Source organism: Carassius carassius, chromosome 6 (assembly GCF_963082965.1).
Source record: "Carassius carassius chromosome 6, fCarCar2.1, whole genome shotgun sequence".
Classification (NCBI taxonomy): Eukaryota; Metazoa; Chordata; class Actinopteri; order Cypriniformes; family Cyprinidae; genus Carassius; species Carassius carassius.
Window position 1 is genome coordinate 18,352,110 of NC_081760.1, and position 20,333 is coordinate 18,372,442.

Consider the following 20,333-nt stretch of genomic DNA (forward strand, 5'->3'; position numbering starts at 1 on the left):
CACAAACAAGTTTTATATTTTTGAATTATTATTTATATTGGTCTATTTGCATTTTATACGTGGATTTATATTGGTATCTTCAATTGTATTTGTACACTTTGTATTCGTATGTAGGTTTTGCTTACATATTTATAATAATTTTATCAGTCATGATAATCCCAGATATAGTAATGTACCTTGAAGGTCAAAATTACTTTTTGACTTAATTATATTTCAAAACCAAAGGTGAATAAAGTTAATTAAAGTGACTTGAGTAGGGTTTTTTTTAAACCGAGCAAGTATAATCAACACAAATGGATAACATTAGCAAAGCTTATTTCTGTTTAATAAATTGAACTTAATCAGGTAATGTTAGTTCAAGCTATAGTCATTAAATTCAAGACAATAATTTACATTTATTCTAAATAATTGTGTAATGTATATCAAGATACAGGTGTTGGTTTTCCTGCTGGACATCACTGCCTGACGCACCTCCTCCGGTGCCTTTTGTACTGGTGTGCCGTGACACCTCACTGAACACTTCTGTGAGCCTGAACGGGTCGTCAGCTGGGGACCACCACTCAGCGACGTTTCGCTCCTTTATCCCCAGTACGTCTCGTGGTGGCGGAGCGATGGCAGGGATCTCTCCCTGCCACCCCCTGCTGATGCCCTAGGTGTTTGCCCCCCAACCCTTCTCTTTCCTCTTTAGCCACAGCCAGAAGCTGCCTTTCTCTGCCTCCTCTGCCAGCTCTTTCACGGCTTTCCGATGCCTCGTGCATCCCATGTCGTGGAGTAGGCGAGAGGTTGAGGAACCTACAAAGCCCCTACACCCCACTTCCACAGGGCAGATAACGGCTTTCCAGCCCGCCTCCCTGCACTCTGCCGCCAGATCAGAGTACTTGGCTCGCTTCCGCTCATACGCGGCCTCCACCCCCCCCCCCCTCCCCTCCCCTCCCTCCCATGGTACGGTGAGTTCCACAAGGAGGACGGTCTTGCAAGCCTCTGACCACATGACGAGGTCGGGCCACAGGGATGTTTCCACTATTTCCCTGGGGAACTGGAGCTGCTTTCCCAAGTCGACCCTCATGGTCCACTCACTTCCCGGTGAGAGGAGCCTTGCTGTATCTCTCTGGCGGGAGGGTCTGACACTCTCTCCAGCCCTCGCGAACTGGATGGAATGTCGTCCTCGAGCGAAAGGTCTACTTTACGCCTCCTTTCTGCATGACTCTGACACCTCTGCCAGCTTTTTCAGTACTTGGTCATGTCGCCACCTATAGCGGCCTTGGGACAATGCCGTCGTGCAGCCCGACAGGATGTGCTGGAGGCTTGTGTTGCTGGTGTTACCATTTAATTAACACCGTTATGAACGATTTACTTAAAACATTATGTTACAATTAATTGTATATTACATTTTCCATTTAAGCAACTAAGTTTTGTGGGACCGGTTGACATAACTTTATTAATTAAATACAACATTTCATTTCCTAGAGTGTATGTTATCTGATTTACCCTCAGATGATGAAAACAAACTGACCTTTACTGTCCCAGTGGATGCCTGAACAACTTTTCTCAATAATGTAATCTGTTAATATGATCTGCTTAACCTGACAGGAAAGCACAACAGATATATTTTGGAAGCAGTGATTTTAATGATAGTGTATCAGAGACCATAAAATCATGTCTAATCCCCAAACCCTCAGTAAGGTCAAGCCAACTTTATAGGACTTTATACTACACAGATGGTGTCAAAAGCAGTTTCACAGTGATAAACATGAAAAAAATCTGAATCAATTACAGAGAAAATACAGATTCTGTTGTAGAGCAGCTATAAAAATACAATAGTGTCATTTTCAGCTCAAGACAGTGCAGTGTTGGTTCAGTTCAGTTCAGTTTACCGGTAGTTTAGTTTTGAACAGTGTGTGAAGTTCAACTTTAAAATAAGTTCAAAGCAGCTCTACCAAAAACAGAAAAGCCATTATTCAGCTCACAAAGAACTAAATTACCCATAAGCCTGAAGAGAGATCAACCAATCACAGTCAGACAGACAAGTCACCATGAAAGCACAAATAATGGTGAAACCGCTCTGCAGCAATGGGTCAATAAATAATAATTAGAATCAACCTACCAACATTACAACTACTTATATATGCAGCAGAATATTTTATAATACATATTCACATATACATTCACAATATTCACATACAATGTTTTTATACTTACAATCAATAAATTCAAAGGATCAGAAGTCTGTACTGGAGAAAATGAAATGCAATCGGACACAAAATTATTATGACTTTAATTATTTAAGACTTTGCATATACAAGTATAAATTCACAGCTACTATGAATTAAGTTCATAACAAATACTTAAAAACAAACACTGCTTGCAAATATTTAACTTTTATTACTAGGATTGTGTCCAATTATATATAATTGTATATAGTGTGAAGTCCAACCTTGATCCATTACTCTACACTTACCTAGGTCTGTTTCAATGCCTCCAATAGATTTTAGTTATCAAAGTCTGTGTGTCCAATAAAATGACATTTTAACACAAATTAATTGTGGGTCAAATAAAGCAGAAGTCAACATGGACAGGTTGTGTGAAGCCCTCATCCTCAAAAACCACTAACAAAACTATTCAAGATGTCAGAAAATATGAGTCAGGTCACGTTTACTATGGCTTCACCTAATTAAACTCTTAACTTTGTGCTTAATGCAATGTGTTTTCTAAAGGTAAATTACTGGGTAACTACATCTAAAACTAATATGTCAATGTTTGATTTTAAGTTTATTCAAACTAAAATCAGGGTCCTGAAGAAAAACCACAACACAACCACTGGTGTATACTCACTTGCACATTTTGAGACGCAACGATGATTATCTGTTTTAATTCTTTGGTACTATCTTTGACTTTCCTCTATGTGTGGTGTGGAACATGTTTGTGAATGATGTCATTATGCAATTAGTTTCAAGACAATGAGGTTTTTCTCCTTCATAAAACAAACAATCTGACACAGTGTTAAACCACAGTGTTAAAGGCAGCATGTTTAAACTCGTCTCCAACACCAAACCTCATTTGTTTGTGCAAACGTCTTCTAAAATGAGCCTGAGGAGACAATTATATTCTCCTTTAAACAAAAGTATCTTCCTAAAACAAGAAATTGCTCTTCATCGCAGCTCATTTATTAAAGGCTAGCCATCTGCTGGGATGGTAGCATGTGGTGGTGTTTGCATGTCTGCTTTACTATGACATTTGATGAATCATTAGTGAATAACAGAGGCAGACAGTGGTGAAGTATTTTTACTTCACTCAAGTAAATTTAAAAAGTATCTGTAGTTTATCAGAGTGTTTTTCTTTGGAAAACTTTACTTCACTACATTACAAAGAATAATGTCATACTTATTACTGCACTTCATTTCATAAATAAAAGCTATTGTTTGTTTTACCTTTAATACAGCAATTGCTTTAAAACAGCAATTTCTTGTTCTAAAAATAATCTTTTAATTAATTTCACTTAAGTAAAAGTAAGAAAGTAATAGATTTCTAATGTAATTAAGCATTAAATGATTTAATATAAAATGTAGTGCAGTATTACTACAATATTATGCTTTGGAATGTTGTGAAGTAAAGTTTTCTATTAAAGAATAATTCTGTGTAAAGTACAGACACTTGAAAGGTACTTTTACAGCAGAGAAAAACATTTCAATACTGTCCGCATCTGGTGAATAACTATTAGTTGGCACAGCGGACTAGTCGTTCGACTGATTAACGATTTGAATATTTTACTGTTAGTGAAAAAATAATAATAGGCCTACTAATTAATAACTCAATGGCAAATTAAGGGCACTATGGCGACATCCATCAAAGCACTTGTGCAAAATATTACAAATATCTTCAAATATCACAAATCATCTGATGTCAGTATTCCCAGATTATTCACAATATAAATATTAGGCCTACTTACAAAACAAGATAAATTCATGTCTGTCTTCCAGGGGCGATTCTAGGGTCAGAGCTTTAGGGGTGCTGAGCACCCAATGAGCCCCAATGCCTCCACCCACCCTCTTTTCACACGAAAACAAAAAATATGTCTATTGAAAAATAACTATAATTTTAACATTGATTCAACTAACTCCAAAATCCAGTTTTATTTTTATTTTTTTGAGACCTTTTCAAAACAACAGCTTAATTGTGAGAGTTCACACAGACAGCCCCCTGTAACGAACACAAAACCTTCTTCACTCAGCTGGTTTTCCTGACCGTTAACTCCATGTGCCTCCTTTTGTATCAACAGTCATCAGATTGGTTACATTAGATTCAACTTTATTGTCATTGAACAAAGTAACAGGTACTTGGACAACAAAATGTAATTCATCTTCTGTAAATTATTTACAAATGGCCATCTCTAACATATCTGGATGCACACCTGTCTGAACTTTCATAAACCAATATGTCATCAATAAATAATAATAAAACAAGCTTCATATCAAGAGTCATTTTAAATGTCTTTATTATTATTATTATTATTGGGCTTAGAAACTTTTTTTAAATGACAAATTCCTTTCACAAGAGAAACTTGTGAGTTTGAAATAAATAAATAAAAAATAAAAGCAGGGGACCATTGCCTAGATAAGTAATTTGATACAAAAGCAGCGGGTTTGCATTATCTGTTACTTTAACTTAACTCTTTTCAGCAGAAGAAAAAAAAAACAAGACAGAGGTCATTATGGATGGTCTCGTCTCTCACCTGAATCTGTCTTTTTTCTTTTAAAGAATTGTCGTATGTCCATTGCTCACTGCCAGGCTACAGACACACACACACACACACACACACACACACACATACACACACACACACATACACACACACAGAGAGAGAGAGAGAGAGAGAGTAATGCTAGGAGTTCAGGAGTTAAGCCTGGTTCAGGTTAAATCCTGTGTGTGATGAATGAATAAATACAGCAAAAGAAAAACATGAAACTTTCTTTTATTGTCTAGTTTGATTGTCAGCCACAACTGAAAAATAACAGATATAAGTCTAGGAATTAATAACAATTCTTTTAAAAAGCAACAGTGAGTGTTTTCAGTGATACGTGTTTTCACTCAAAACGCCAGGGCTTCATGTTTCCATGACGACTGACGAGAAAAGACGCACGTGACTTCATGTTTACATGACTCCCGAGTATTAAATTAACGATAAACTTTAACAACAGAGACACACGTACGCAGTACACAGGTACGCAGTTTATTTGTCGCTCTTCTGTTTTTGTTTCACGCTCTAGCAGTTAATAAACAGAACTGCATGCGTCTTGCGGAAGAACATTGTAACCGGCGTTACTTCTCTCCGTTTATGACTATGGACGAGTCACCCAGGTCCTGTGCTACTCCACAGCGGCGGCGACCCGCCGGACTAAAATAGTCTGAAAATAAACACTTATTATAGATGTACCACCATGGTGATTCAGGATACTGACTCCAGTATTCACCGATATGGTTTCGGAACTTAGTTGCACCACAACCGATCACAACACTACATCACGGGTTCTCACTCTGCGTGTGTTTCGCGCTGGATGACGGTCGTGCTGAGCGTTGCAGGTACACAGAAGTAGAAGAAGAGAAGAAGTTGACACCATTTGCTATGCGAGAATGTTTTCATTTTCCTCCTTAACACATACATTTTAAACCACAAACTACGGAGTATGTTTTGGACAATATTTAACCGTGTAAAAGACGAACAAAAATTTTAGAATAACAAAATTTCTTACTCCAAGTTTTAGGGGTGCTGAGCTCCTTTTTGGGGGTGCTTCAGCACCCCTAAAAAGGGGCTAGCCTCGCCCATGCTGTCTTCTATTTATAATTAACGTGCACTGATGAATAAAAGCAGGGAAATAGAGTCCAATTGGATTTCAAGTTGACTTTAAAAACCCAAACTGTGAGTTTTGCAAAAGTGGGGGAGGTTATGTACAGTACATGTACAGTTGTGTATATGCGTTATGTACTTTTGCATGTGTTTATATTCGAGACTCGTGGCAGAGGATGTGTGATGGTGATATGCGCTATCTGTTTAACTCAAGCGCATGTGGGTCCTGACAGTTTCAGCCCGACGCATCGACCCCTGATGCGCGGACTTGGGTAATATTCATGCCGATTCCTGCGCTGCGGCCATAGATGGGATTTTGATACGTGTTATTATGAAGGGCTTGTGTAGTTTGCGTGTCGGTTATTGCTTCTAAGAAACTGGATGGAATGCAACGCGCCCCCGGCCGCGAGCCGACAGAGAGCGAGGTTAGATTAGCACAACAGGTTCACACACACTGAACACACGCGGGCTTCTGAAGCTAGTGTGGCATAATGAATTTACTCTTCCTGCAGCTCAAACGAACCCAAACCTGTTGACATTAGCTTTACAGCAAACATGATTTGACCGATAAAACGTTTTCTTATAGGCTATTTACTTATCAAACTTAGAGAACATAGCTACGTTCCTTAATATGAGATCTTATGAGGCTTTCCTTCATCTGTCGAAGCTATTCGGATACTGTACATCGAATGCCAAGAATAAACGCGATGAGTTATGTTTTAATTATTCTGTGACTGGTAATGCAAGATATTACATTTGTGATTAGAAAGGTGAACTAATGAGACGCGCAAGTAAACACGGATTCAGTATAAACGTATGCGTCGGATGAATTAACGCGTCTCATCAAACATTTGCTTTTCTCAACTCGAAGGTAAACACAGTATATAAAGGAATAACAGACTGACACCCAATTAAATATCAACTGAAAACACAGTGTCTGTCTAACTGACATCTCTTCAAGTGAAACAAAAAGTATAAACATCATTTTTATACGCGTCTTATATCGCACAAATAAAAGCAGAAATTTCGCATATAGGCCTAAGTGTCAAGTTCAACAAGTGTCTCAGATGTTGTGTTCAAATTTTAAAGCCCATTTGTTGGAAACAACAAAATGTCTTACCTTCTTACTAATCCTTGAAAACGTTCCTAATTTGCCTAGAAACCATTAAGGCAGCCGCGATACTCGTACGAACCGCGACAGGAACGGCGACAGCAGCAGACGCCAGGCTCCTTGTTTCCTTCAGATGTTCGGGAATCAGATGTGCAGCAGTAGACTCCCGGCTCCGTGTTTACTTCAATATTCGGGAATCAGAATTCCGGAGCTACGCTCGATACCTAACAGCAGATCTGCGTCGCTCCACCTGATCGCACGTCATCCTGCCGCGGCTGCGCCGCGCCGCGCGCATTGGTTGCTGTTTTCCACACAAACTTGCAATAATAATAATAATAATAATAATTAACTGATGCTAGGATGCGACACTCAATGGAGGTAAACTTAAAACTTAGTTTGACATTCATTAGACATTCAGTTTCATACCAATTAAACTCTTTCCAAACTAACGCAGACATAAATATATGCCCTTTTCGTTGCACGAGGCTTAATTTCTAATATATAAAAAATAACTACATGACATTATACTATAAAATCAATACTAAAATCCTCAGAAAAACATCCCTGTTATTCCACAAGGCTCCGTTTTTGGAATTGGCATTTTATATGTTTTATAATAATTTTTAAACTTTTAATGTATGCAATACTATAAACGAACAAAACCATGTGATCTAAAGATATAAAACCAACTGTGAAAATCTCTAAATTATTCCCTATAATGCACAAGGCTTTTTTTTTAAGATTATGCCTGTATAGTTTTATATACAGCACTGAAACTATATTTTTTAATATGTTTACTATACTGTACCTACTTAAATTCATTAAACTCTGACACCGTTTGAGATAAAGATATCAAACCAACTATAAAACTCTCTTAATAGTATTCCCTATAATGTTAGATATTAACACATGTATGGGTGTTTTCGATAAACTTGTATCTACATCAAACTAGAGAATGTACATATCTGAAAATTATATCACCTTATAGGTAACATATATTGCAAAATAATTTTTATAGGATATTATAGGCCTACATTTCTGAATGGGAAGAAACAAGACTAATAAATAATCAGCTTGATTTCTCAAGCAGTGCTTTTGTATGGTGATTTCAAATATAATTTTTTTTATTCAACGTTTGTGAATTTTATTCTAAAATTACAACATCATATTTTGACATTTAGTTAAGAGTCACTATATAATGAAGGTAGATCTGAACTGAAAGATCTAACTGTGTTTACAGATAATAATTAAATGAATAATTAATGTAAAGTTCTGTCATCAAACTCTAGATGGCAGGGCGATTTTGAATCAATCTGACAATGACATCACTATTCACACAGCTGATTTTTTTTTTCTTTTTTTCTCACATCAGCAATCAATGAGCTTGCTACTCAACATTCAAATACTTGGCTAGTGCTTGCTGAGCAGTTGCAGCACGTTACAAAAAGAATCTAAGTGAACAATCTTTTATGCCATTTCACTGTGCATATTGTGTGGTCTGCCTTATTAATTTTTAAATGAGCAACCATACGTTTTAAACCAAGTTTCATATTTTACAGTCTTGCATCTAGGGCTGGGCGATATACAAAAAAAAATGATATCTCGATATTGTCAAATTTTTTACGATATTCGATATATATCTCGATATGTTTGCATTTAAATAATAAAAAATAAAACATGATTTTCTTTTGCCCATAAAAAAACAAAACAAAAAAACATTTAGATTAAACAGCTAATTTAAGCAGTTAAAAAATCTAGACCAAGAGATCACTTACTGCTTTTTATTAATGAATACATGTAGGCCTATATGTAACTGAAGCAGTGCAAATTAAGTAACAGTTACAGAAAGTGCATTCTGTCAACTTTTTAGTGCATGCAATTCACAATTTAAACTATGCAACTGGGATAAGTATTTTATTTTAATTTTTTAACAAGTTTTTAAGCTAAGAACACAAGTCTGTCAACTGTGTGGTTTTAAGAGAAGCTCTGTGGCATGAAACTATGTTCTTACTGACACTAAAAACCCTCTTAGATGGGGAGCTAGTTGCTGAAGCACATAGCTATTTCTTATATATAAATATATATAAATGAATACCAAAGACTTTTGCATTTTCTCTGTCTATATTATGGAAACTGGTAAACATATCAGTGAAATTCCCCAATAGTAATTCCAAATGGCCATAGCCTATGTTTCTCTATTCAAACATCAGCGGTCGAGTAAGTGCATTTATTTTGCGATCACAAATGCAAACAATACAGTTGAGATCTCACGACAGAACACAGACCGGCTGAACGACGCTTTCATTAGATCGCTCAATTCCAGCTTGTTAGTGTTTTCAGATTATCATCGGCGGCTCTTCCGCAATGAGGGGTGAGCACGTGCGCGTGGTTGCCAGATTGCTTAAAATAAGCAAACACCGGGAAGAAAATGTATCCTTGTAACAGTGGAGCTCTGATTGGGAGATTTAAACTCTTGTTATCTGGCAACCGCTATCATTACAGCTCTCGTAGTAGAGGGGCGTAGAGCAGTCAGCAGTTACAGGTTCCTTTTTTGGACATTCGGCGCGTTCTTTTGGGAAAGTATGCTTGAATTTGAAATATTCGATATTCCCGATATATTCAAATTGTACATCGTCGTCAAAATTATTCCGATAGTATCGCTAATATTCGATATATCGCCCAGCCCTACTTGCATCAGTATGTGGGAGCAAAATACTAAGCATATAAGCTGTAGCATTTATTTTACACAACTGTCTAATTTTAAAACCCCGGCTACGGCCATGGCTGGAAGTCCTGAAAATTTACGGGTGAGAGTTTGTTTGCAGAATGCAGTTGTCATGCATGAAAATAACCATATTGTGTGTGAACGTAAGGACTGAAATACAGGATGGACAACTGTATTCTTCTGCTGTGTTAAAGTATGTAATTACCGTGAGGGCACTTGACAAATTCCGGACACGAGAACAGATTTAAATGAAATAAGTATTAAAATTTGGATACACTCTTTGGCTGCACATAGCATTAGAGTAAGCTATTTTTATTGCTCCTAACGGCTACTATTCAAATAAGTGTATAAATGTTATGTCAATGAAAATGAATAAAGTGAATTTAAATTATGATATTCTGGTTCAGGTGGTTGCTGGGGTATATTATCTCATCATCTTGCAATGTATATCTATTTGTTAACCATACAGTGTGGGTAAAGCTGGTCAGCATAATAGCCCAGGCACACATTGTGTGTGTTCGACTTGAAGTGGCACTGGACAGATCGATCGGTATATGGTATTAAAGTACAGTGAGAGTGATAAGACAGCAGACATCGCTTTCGAATTGCTCTTGCGGTACTTTGATGTCATACACTGATTGGTCTGTGCAGCACTGCATCAAATAGAACACACCTATGTAGTCATAGACAACTGTTAAAGGGGAAAATCGGATAAGTAAGGTTGCGTTTGGGGAGGTTTTCAGTTGCTTTGTTACAATCTCTATTGTTAAAAGGGCTATATAAATAAAGGTGACTTGACTATAATACTTGGAATATGAAACTAGTGAAACTGAAAATTAAATGAAGTGTTGATTACAGTATTAAATTTAGACTGGTTCACATCATATTTCTTTTTCACAATTGCCAATCAGATTAGGTTTATTTATTTTTTCAGTGTGTGTGAGTGCTGAATGAATTCTGAGTGCAACTTGCAAATTCTCTCCTCATAAGCAACAGAGTGCAGATGTATAAACTATGCAAGTAAGATATTAATTTATCATACAGTGTATCACAGTGTATGTTTGCTGGATGTCACAGGATTAAATAGGGAAGATCTCCATGACATTCTGGGTCATGTGATGACTTTGTTGTAATTAGACTCGACATATGCATGAGTAAGAGAGGTAATATTCTGTGTGAAGCACTGCCTCTGGCGGTCAGTAAGAAAAAAATAGAACTACACCATATTAGATTATTAGATCATTCTGCATGTGGTGTAGAAATTAATACTTGTGGTGGCCAGAGGACCTTGTACTCTGTACAGTGAGACAAGATACCCAGGTCATTCACGCGGCTAATGTGACTTTTACTGTGTCCACAACTGTTAACTCCAATAAAGCCTAGAAGATCAGCAATGCCTTCAGAGCCAAAGCACTTGGTCTGGAATAGCATACACACTCAGTCAGTGTCCTGCAAAGGAAATTCAAGCATCTTGCTGGGTTACCTCTACAAAAGCTGGATAATGTTCATCCTGTGCTTCTCATTGGCTCTGATTGCGCCCCACCTCATAACGCCCATACAGCCAGTCAGACTGGAGCCAGCTGGTGAGCCAACGGCAGTAAGAACCCTTGGGGATTGACAGTGCATGGTCCAGCTGAAGAACTGAACAGCCATCTTTCTCCCAACAATTCCTCTTCACCTCTGGCCAGTCAATGACCTTTATGCAAATGCAAAGAGAGGGTGGCAAATGGATTTTCTAGGTCCTGCATACGCACAGAATTGTTCAGATTTATAAATCCATTCATTCACCAGAATCTGCAAAAATCCTTTTATAAATCCCAGTCAGAGAAAGATTATGTATACGTACATTTCCACCCTGTCTCCTCCCCGAAATCACCATATATGGAGCTTACAACGTCTAGTTTTACTATGCATAACCTCATCTGCATATCATTTACATGCAGATACCCATCCACGTGAAACCATGTTTAACTCCATCAAAAGTACAAGACATTAAGGAGATATAGACTATAAATGCCATTTCTGCCATACAGTTTACATTGCTAAAAACCATCAAGATCCTTGTTATGTTTTAGGATAAATATATAATAAATACATTAAAAAAAAATTGTATAAAACACTTCTCAGGGAAACATTTTTAGAAAATAATTGATTCATTCTTTTACACTGATCAAATAGTAGGTTATTTTAATTGTTTTAAATAAATCAAACTTATGCCGTTTTACTGATAATGTGTGCATATGTTTTAGGGTATTTATATAGGCTAGTTTGGCCTACTTATATTTTGCAGTAAAAAATGCACTTGTCTGACTCAGGTGTCACTGACAATAAATAAATAAATAAATTACAAACTAAATGTGCAAATCTTACTGTTTCCTTTAAATTCTGTCCTTCAAGTAAGTATCACATCAATATATCTGTGAAGCAGTAGTTGCGTAGTATTTTCATTTGGCCTATTCAAACCGGCTGATGAACCGTTCATCCACCGAATCCAGAAGTCTTCCGAATATATCTCACAAAAAATATTTTCCCATAATGTGAAATCTGCAGTTTAATTTAAGGAGGAATTATTGTGCACCTAGCACTTCGCCCTGTCATTAAAACATAGCATGCCACAGGAAAAGTCATCAAAAATATAGCACATCCACTACAAATGAATAATCATATAATCTTTAACTTCTACATAATGACTTTATGTAATGTCTATTAATGAGTGTCTAATCTAATTGTTTATATCAAAATGAAAACAGTTTAAAATACTTCATTGTTTTGCTTACTGTAGTAAAAGTGTACAAATGCATGGGTCAGAGTTTGCATGCAGGTTTGAAAATTTTCCCATCAAGTTTGTTTTTATAAATCCCATATTTTGTGTAGGAAGTGGCATACGCCTCTTTCAGGGCATGATTTGCGTGTACTTTCAACTACTTTAGGAAAACACTGTGTTGATGGTGTCCAGCGTTAAGCTACTCCTCTGCTTTGTGTCAATCTCTATGCACAAACGGATGGAAGGAATTGAGAAATTACTGGAAAGACACCACATCTTAGCTGCAGCATACCAAGAGGAGATGGTTAAGCTAGTGCAAGCTGGTTATGTATTGAAGCTCAGTTTCAGAGAGTCCTGGTCTATCCCACATCACATGGTACATCATAATGGGAAGAATAGGGTAGTTTTCAACTGTTCATTCTCATATGAAGGGCACAACCTGAATGAGTTCCTACTCCCTGCCCTGGTCCAACACTTGGTCTGTAACTCTTAGCAGTCCTTCTTCTTTTCAGCAGTGACATTCATGGTATATTCTATTAGGTACGCCTCTTGATAAACCACTGCTGAGATACATTTGGAGAGACCTTTACGGAAGCATTTTAGATCACAGCCAGCCTTTAGAAGACACACACGTTTCAGTGGAGAAATCATTTTATGTGGACAACTTTCTTCAGAGCTTTGCTTCCTGTGACACTTTGAATAATCTTGTAGACAAACTCTACAGCCTTCTAGCATCTGGTGGCTTTGATCTACAAGAGCAATGACCCTTCGGTTATCAGCCATTTGCCAGCCAACATTCAGTCTCAGAGTAGCATCCTCTGGTTCAATGAAGGCCACCAAGAAGCCCAGGAATCAGCTCTTGCCCTACATTGGAATTGCCAATTAGACGACCTTTTGTACAAATAATACAAACCAGACTGTCATGTGCACACAATGTAAGGTCTTTACCAGGTCCTTGCCAGCCAGTATGATCCCCTTGGCTACATTGTACCATTCACCACTCAAGCCAAGGTGATAGTAAAGAGGTTCTGGGACAAACGGAGGGAGTGGGATGACCCACAGCTATCAGAGGACCTTATTAAACACTAGGAGAGTGAATTGGAAGATCTGCTGCATATTAGTTTGGCCAGATGTTACTGCAACAAAGAACTGGACTGCTCGACTACTATTAAGCAACTTTACATCTTTTGTGATGCCTCACAGAAAGTGTATGTATCTGAGGCTTACTTAAGAACAGAGAACCCTCAAAGTAAAGTGGAGGTGGCCTTCGTAACAGGTAGGTCCGTGTTGCTCCCAAGAAATAACAGAGCATTCCTCATCTTGAGCTGTGTGCAGCACACCAAGGCCCAACTCTGTGGTTTGATTCCACTACAGTACTAACCTGGCTTTTATCAGATTACTGCCACTGTAATGTGTTTGTGGGGACCAGAGTGGCAGTGGTACAGGACTTGACTGAATCCGACACCTGGCATTATAAACAGTCTGTCAATAACCATGCAGATACCAATACAAGAGGAAAGTCTATCTCTGAACTCAACAGAGAGAGCAGATGGAACCAAGGGCCAGCATTCCTCAGACAAACACCAGTCAGCTGGCCTGAAATGTCTCCATTAGCCCACACCATTGAAGATAGTGAACAGAAAAAGTCAACTTTCTGTGGACTGTTAACCTCTGCACTGTCACTGCCAGATCTTCAGCAATTTCTCATCTTCACAGACTACCTAAAGACTCCTACACAACCATGAGCTGAAAGCTCTACCTGCATTGAAACTACAGAAGATTATAAAGAAGCCAAGCTCACAGCTTTCCATCGGATCCAAGCTGGAGTCAAAAAAAGACACAAAGTAGGTTCCCGAGAGTGAATCAAAAGCATTACCTTTCTGCTCCATATTGCTCATGAATGTCACACAACCTGGATAATTTAAGCAATATTAAAATCCTGGCCAGTGATTCATTCCTGAAAGCCCTTCGTCGCTTCATTGCTTGATGAAGGAAACCCTTTGAAATCATGTCAGATCAGGGAATGAAATTCAAAGGAGGGGAAAAAGAGCATTCCGGTTGCCTTTTTCTGCTCTTCAACCTCATCTCAACTTGACAGCCAGCAAATCAAGTTTATGTTCAACACACCTAATGCCCCACATTTTGGTGGATGTTGGGAGTGGGAGATCTGATCTCTGAAAACAGCCCAGCAAGTGACCCTCGGAGCACAGACAGTCACTGAAGAAAAACTGAGAACAGTTTTTTTATTGAAATTGAGGGAATCCTTAATGATAAACCCCTTGGTTAAACATCTTCAGACATCACTGACCCTGTTCCAGTCTCCCCCAACATCCTGTTGATGGTGTGGTGGGACTCCTCACTTCCACAAGTGACGTACAAAGATTCTGAGCTTCTGAGTCAACAGAGATCGAGGCATAGTCAGCTGTTGGCTGATTACTTTTGGAGGCAGTTCACCCATAACTACCTACCTAGCCTTTAAACCAGACAGAAATCGATGTCAGAAAGTGAAAATCTACGAGTAGTTGGCCTCTTTGGCCTGTTGGAACTATTGTTCAGGTTTAGACAACAGAAAGACAACAGGATCAGATCAGCTTAGATCAAAGTAAAGGACAAAACATACAGGTGCATCTCAATAAATTTGAATGTTGTGGAAAGTTAATTTAAGTAATTCAACTCAAATTGTGAAACTTGTGTATTAAATTAATTCAGTGCACACAGAATGAAGTAGTTTAATTGTAATGATTTTGGATAACATTTAACAAAAACCCAGCAATTCAATTCATCTCAACAAATTAGAATAATTCATTAGACCAAAAAAAAAAAAAACTTTTTAGTGAATTGTTGTCCTTCTGGAAAGTATATTCATCTACTGTTAATGTACTCAATACTTGGTAGAGCCTCCTTTTGCTTTAATTACTGCCTCAATTCGGTGTGGAATGGAAGTGATCAGTTTGTGGCACTGTTGAGGTGGCATGGAAGCCCAGGTTTCTTTGACAGTGGCCTTTAGGTCATTCAAGGAGTCATCACCTCGTGTTATCTTGGATACCCAATGCTCTATTATAGTCTTTCAGGCACTTCTAAAAAAGAAAATGTGAAAAAAAATAAACACAGAGCTCCTCAGACCCTTATTTCTAAAGGCATTATTGTCTCGCGAGATCTGATGCGATGTTTTGGCTAACCCGCGACGCGCCTTCATTTGAAATAACGAAATTGTGGTCGCCAGAAAAAAATGGTCCAAAGCCTCGTACCGAACGGTTCGATACGAATACGCGTATCGTTACACCCCTAATTCTTACAGAAGCCCCACTAACTGAAAGCTATTTTCAGACTGCATGTTTTGCATGAGTTTGTCTAATAATGTTTAGTGGTATATTGTTTTCATAATTGCATTTAGCAAACAGTTTTAGCCACTGAGCATGGACTCCTGTACCGTCACTACTGTTGTGTAAAACAAAGTGGAAAGATGTGGCTACAGTGGCTAGCATTCATAGAGTCCATTCCCCGTGTTTACCTCGAAGCTAACGTTACATACATTAGCAGCATTAGCAGTTAGCTGTTGTTTGTTACACACAGTAGAGCAATAAAACACAGTCTTACCGTTTCAATTTCAGGCAAGTCTCTGATGGTGGGGATGGCACCTTTTCCCAAACGGAGCTTCGAGGCCAACTTAGCCTGATATTGCCCAAAATTTGTGAATGAATCCTGTGTAAAATGTTTAGCGCAGACACCAAACGATACGCCGGTTGAAAGGGTTGTAGGAACCGCGTCATTAAAAATGAATTTCATCCACTGGTCCTTGATAGTTTCGTCCGTTTTTGGTATAGGAAACACATTTGCATGTTGTTTATGGCAGTCAACCACAGAGCAACTCAGGTGTGCACTACGTTTCTCCATCTTTCTTTGTCGAATGAATATGAGGGGGAGAGGGGGAGAGCGGCAGGGCGCGGCTTCCTGCTGCGGTGTCCATATTTGGTATATCGTCCCCCCGTCTTGACGTCAAGTCGGGGCTGAAATCAAAATCTCGTATTTGAGTGCACGTGCACGTGCGCTGGTTTATAAACCCTGAGGTAAACAAACGCTTCACTTTTAAATATCGGCTTCCCGGCCAGTGTATAATCGTTAGGCAATCATAACATACATTGATTCTCGTGGAAAAGTGCAAATTGTGGGTCATGACTCCTTTCAGGAGTTTGCTGGCCTGTCAAGCACACTAATACCATGGTCATTTAACCAGCTTTTGGTGCTTTTGGCAGTGTGGGCAGGTGCCAAATCCTGCTGGAAAATCAAATCAGGATCTTCAAAAAGCTGGTCAGGAGAAGACTGTATTTGCTACATTTGAGTAAGCAGTACACATAAAAACATGAACATTAGCAATTAATTAGGTAAACCAGAACCGGGAACACTTCCCATAACACCCAATGTACTTGCTACATCATTAGAAGAATGGCATCTATGATAATATTAGTCTGTTTCTCTCTTATTCCGAGGTCACCGTAGCCAACAGATCCAGTCTGTATCCAGACCAGATGGTGGATCAGCACCTAGAAAGGACCTCTACATCCCTGAAAGACAGCGGAGACCAGGACAACTAGAGCCCCAGATACAGATCCCCTGTAAAGGTCTCAGATGACCATCAGGACAAGACCACAGGAAACAGATGATTCTTCTGCACAATCTGACTTTGCTGCAGCCTGGAATTGAACTACTGGTTTCGTCTGGTCAGAGGAGAACTGGCCCCCCAACTGAGCCTGGTTTCTCCCAAGGTTTTTTTCTCCATTCTGTCACCGATGGAGTTTCGGTTCCTTGCCGCTGTCGCCTCTGGCTTGCTTAGTTGGGGTCACTTCATCTACAGCGACATCGTTGACTTGATTGCAAATAAATGCACAGACACTATTTAAACAGAGATGACATCACTGAATTCAATGTTGAACTGCCTTTAACTGTCATTTTGCATTATTGACACACTGTTTTCCTAATGAATGTTGTTCAGTTGCTTTGACGCAATGTATTTTGTTTAAAGCGCTATATAAATAAAGGTGACTTGACTGACTTGACTTGATTAGAAACGCAGTACATACCAGATCTGTCGTAATAATGAGTCATAAACACATCCACAGCTGTAAATCCCGGTTTAGTTGGAAAGGTAAGTGTTCACTGAACGACATCTCATGAAGCACGTTTGGTCCAACAAAGCAATAACGTTGTAATATGGATCATAATTCCTTTGTTTACGTTTCAGTTCTTCAGCGATAGAACTGTTTGTGTCCGTTATGGAATAACTCAGCGTACAGTGTCACAAACAGAATGAGACGATCCACCGGAAAAAAGAATGAATGAAAGATAGGCAAAAGATAGTATATTTGAATTTTGGCGCTCTCTGCTGAGGGCTGGTGATGCGCTCTGACGCACCTGTCAGCTGATGGAGGCGGAACGTATAGCGATCGCCTTTTTCTTTGTTTGTTTTAAAAGGTTTTTATATATGTGAGAGTGTATTTTATGTTGAATTTGAACATATCTGCATGATTACCATCTGTTTGAGTGCAAATCAGCCCAAACCAGCTCGCTATTACTGCATGATCACGGCTATCAAAGTGAACGCGTCTATATGAATAGAGAGAGTTGATTATTTTTTTTATGGTGCATTTGTGTTATTACCATCTCTATAACTGGCCATCAGCACATCAGCACTTATTTGCATCGTAATTCATTGTAAATGCTGCATTTCTAGCAATCTCAGGATTTTCTGTAATTGGCAAACAAAGTTAAATCTTTTTTTATTTTTCTTATTATTCTTATTTTTCTTACTCAAATTATTCTTATTGTATTTTTCTAGTGGTCAAATAAATCACTTATATGAAGTCTATGTTTCTGTCTAGTGCTTTATAACAAAAAAAAAACGATGCAGTGGTATGTTTACTGACTAACTAGTTTGTAGAAGCCTTCAATACTATTGGGAAATATATTTTTTATATTTGGGGGGTGGGGGTGTAGACATAGTCTCATAAAAATATTTGCAGGAGTCTCATTTTTCATGATATCTTCTTCAGATTTGAAATAGAAACTCATGAGTCATGTGGCTTTCAACCCATTACTTTTCTAGATTGCTCCAGGACCGATTTCATGTATTTTTATATCAAATAAAAAAAAAATATTTAAGTGTGGTAAAAAAAATTCAAGGCACTTCAGTGTTTATAACTTTTAATATTTTTGAGCATTATCAAATCTGGTTGATAAAAAGCCCAATGGGTCTTCTTTCTAAAGACACCAAAATTATGTTTGTAACACACTGAAGTAGGAAACTGTTACAATTATAAGTTAGGTAGAGCACTTTCAGCTGTGAGTCCCATAATGGGGGGTGCTGGCTAACAGGTTAAAAGAACCAAAGACTTAAACTACTTCGGTAGTTTCACAATTTGAGTTGAGTTACTGAAGTAAATGAACTTTTCCATGACATTCTAATTTATTGAGATGCACCTGTACCTAAGGCTAGTGGTGAAGATTATCAGCCTGCCCCTTTGCCTGGGTGACTTTACTATTGTCAAATTCACATTGTGAATTTGGGGGCAGCTGTAAGAAAAGGTCGCCCCTTGGAAATGGATTCTTCTGGACCCTCCAGCCTGTTTCCTTGATTTGGACTGTACCAAAAACTTTCTGCACAGTGGAAAACAAGACAGTACTGGGGCTGGACATATATACATGTGACTGATTTTAGTAATAAGTTAAATTAGAAGTGACCCGTTTAAGGATTGTGTGGATGTATGGGTATGTGCAACTAATTGTAAATACATTTACACAATTCACTGTACAATAAGTTCATGAGAGAGAGTGATGCTGCTACAGCAGCATTCCTCCTAAATGTTTACATTGTTAATTATATTTGCACATTATCCTGTCACCAAAATGTTATAATCCTCCTTTCTAATTTTTTTTGTTTGATGTAATATAATATAAATGTTATATTATATTGTATCAAAGATTATTTTTTTCCATTGTTTAGAAGTTTATTTTTCATTGTATGGAGTTCTTTTGTTTTCTAATACGTTTCAATTTCATTTGCTCAGTCCTGATTCTTCCTTTAATTAGCTGTTCATTCACCTGTATACACCCTTTGTTAATTAGCCCATCACTGCAGCCTTGTACTTATGGTTCTTGATTTATAAATGCCTGCATTAATGCACAGTAGATTAAGACCTTGTCCACACGTACACAGGTATTTTTATAAAGAATTTTTCTTTTTTCCATTAAAAAAAAAAAAATCTCTGTCCACAAGAAAGCTCAAAAGCAAGCTATGAAGCACTGCCAAGAGCATGCCAAGCAAACAGGTGGCGATGATATAATCTTAAAAATAAAGCCATGTTGGCCAATCAGAAGCCTGAAAATGTTTCCAGTAGACGGAGATAACAGCGTATGCTCCAATGTCACAAGCCAAAATTTCGCTGTCTACACAAAAACACTGACAATCTGAGTTTTTGAAAATCTTCACTCTGGCAGGAGTTTTCAAAAATCTTCAATTTCAGTGACCTGGTGCAGTGTTTACATGTGGATGAATGGCCAAATGCATAGAAAAATTTGTGGTTTTGAAAATGCCTGTGGAGAGGGACAGAGACTTTGGAGCTGCCTGATGTTTGTGAGGTGTTAGCATATACATGAGCGATGCAATTTTGTTTCTTTATTTATATTGTGTATCTTTGACTATGTAACTTTTAGTATGGTTTATTTGATTCAGTTGTTTCTGTTCTTGTTTAGAGACCATACCTATATACTGTACACCTATACAGCCATGTATTCATCTGATGTATTTTTTGTTCATCTGTGATCAGCCTGCTTCAATCAATAAAATAAAGTGGTCATATGGCATTGTATTACCGGACACTGTGTTCTTGTAGACACC

The 20,333-nt window shown here is 38.1% G+C and overlaps 1 protein-coding gene across 1 annotated transcript in view; it reads right to left on the reverse strand.

Annotated features, from left to right (window-relative positions):
- The window catches only part of LOC132142455 (growth hormone receptor-like), an 80,109-nt gene extending 72,948 nt beyond the window's left edge, over positions 1 to 7,161 (reverse strand). The window contains exon 1 of the mRNA XM_059552340.1: positions 6,963 to 7,161. The gene's annotated coding sequence lies outside the window, so the exon portion shown is untranslated. The remainder of the gene's footprint in view (positions 1 to 6,962) is intronic.
- Between the last annotated feature and the right edge of the window lie 13,172 nt (positions 7,162 to 20,333).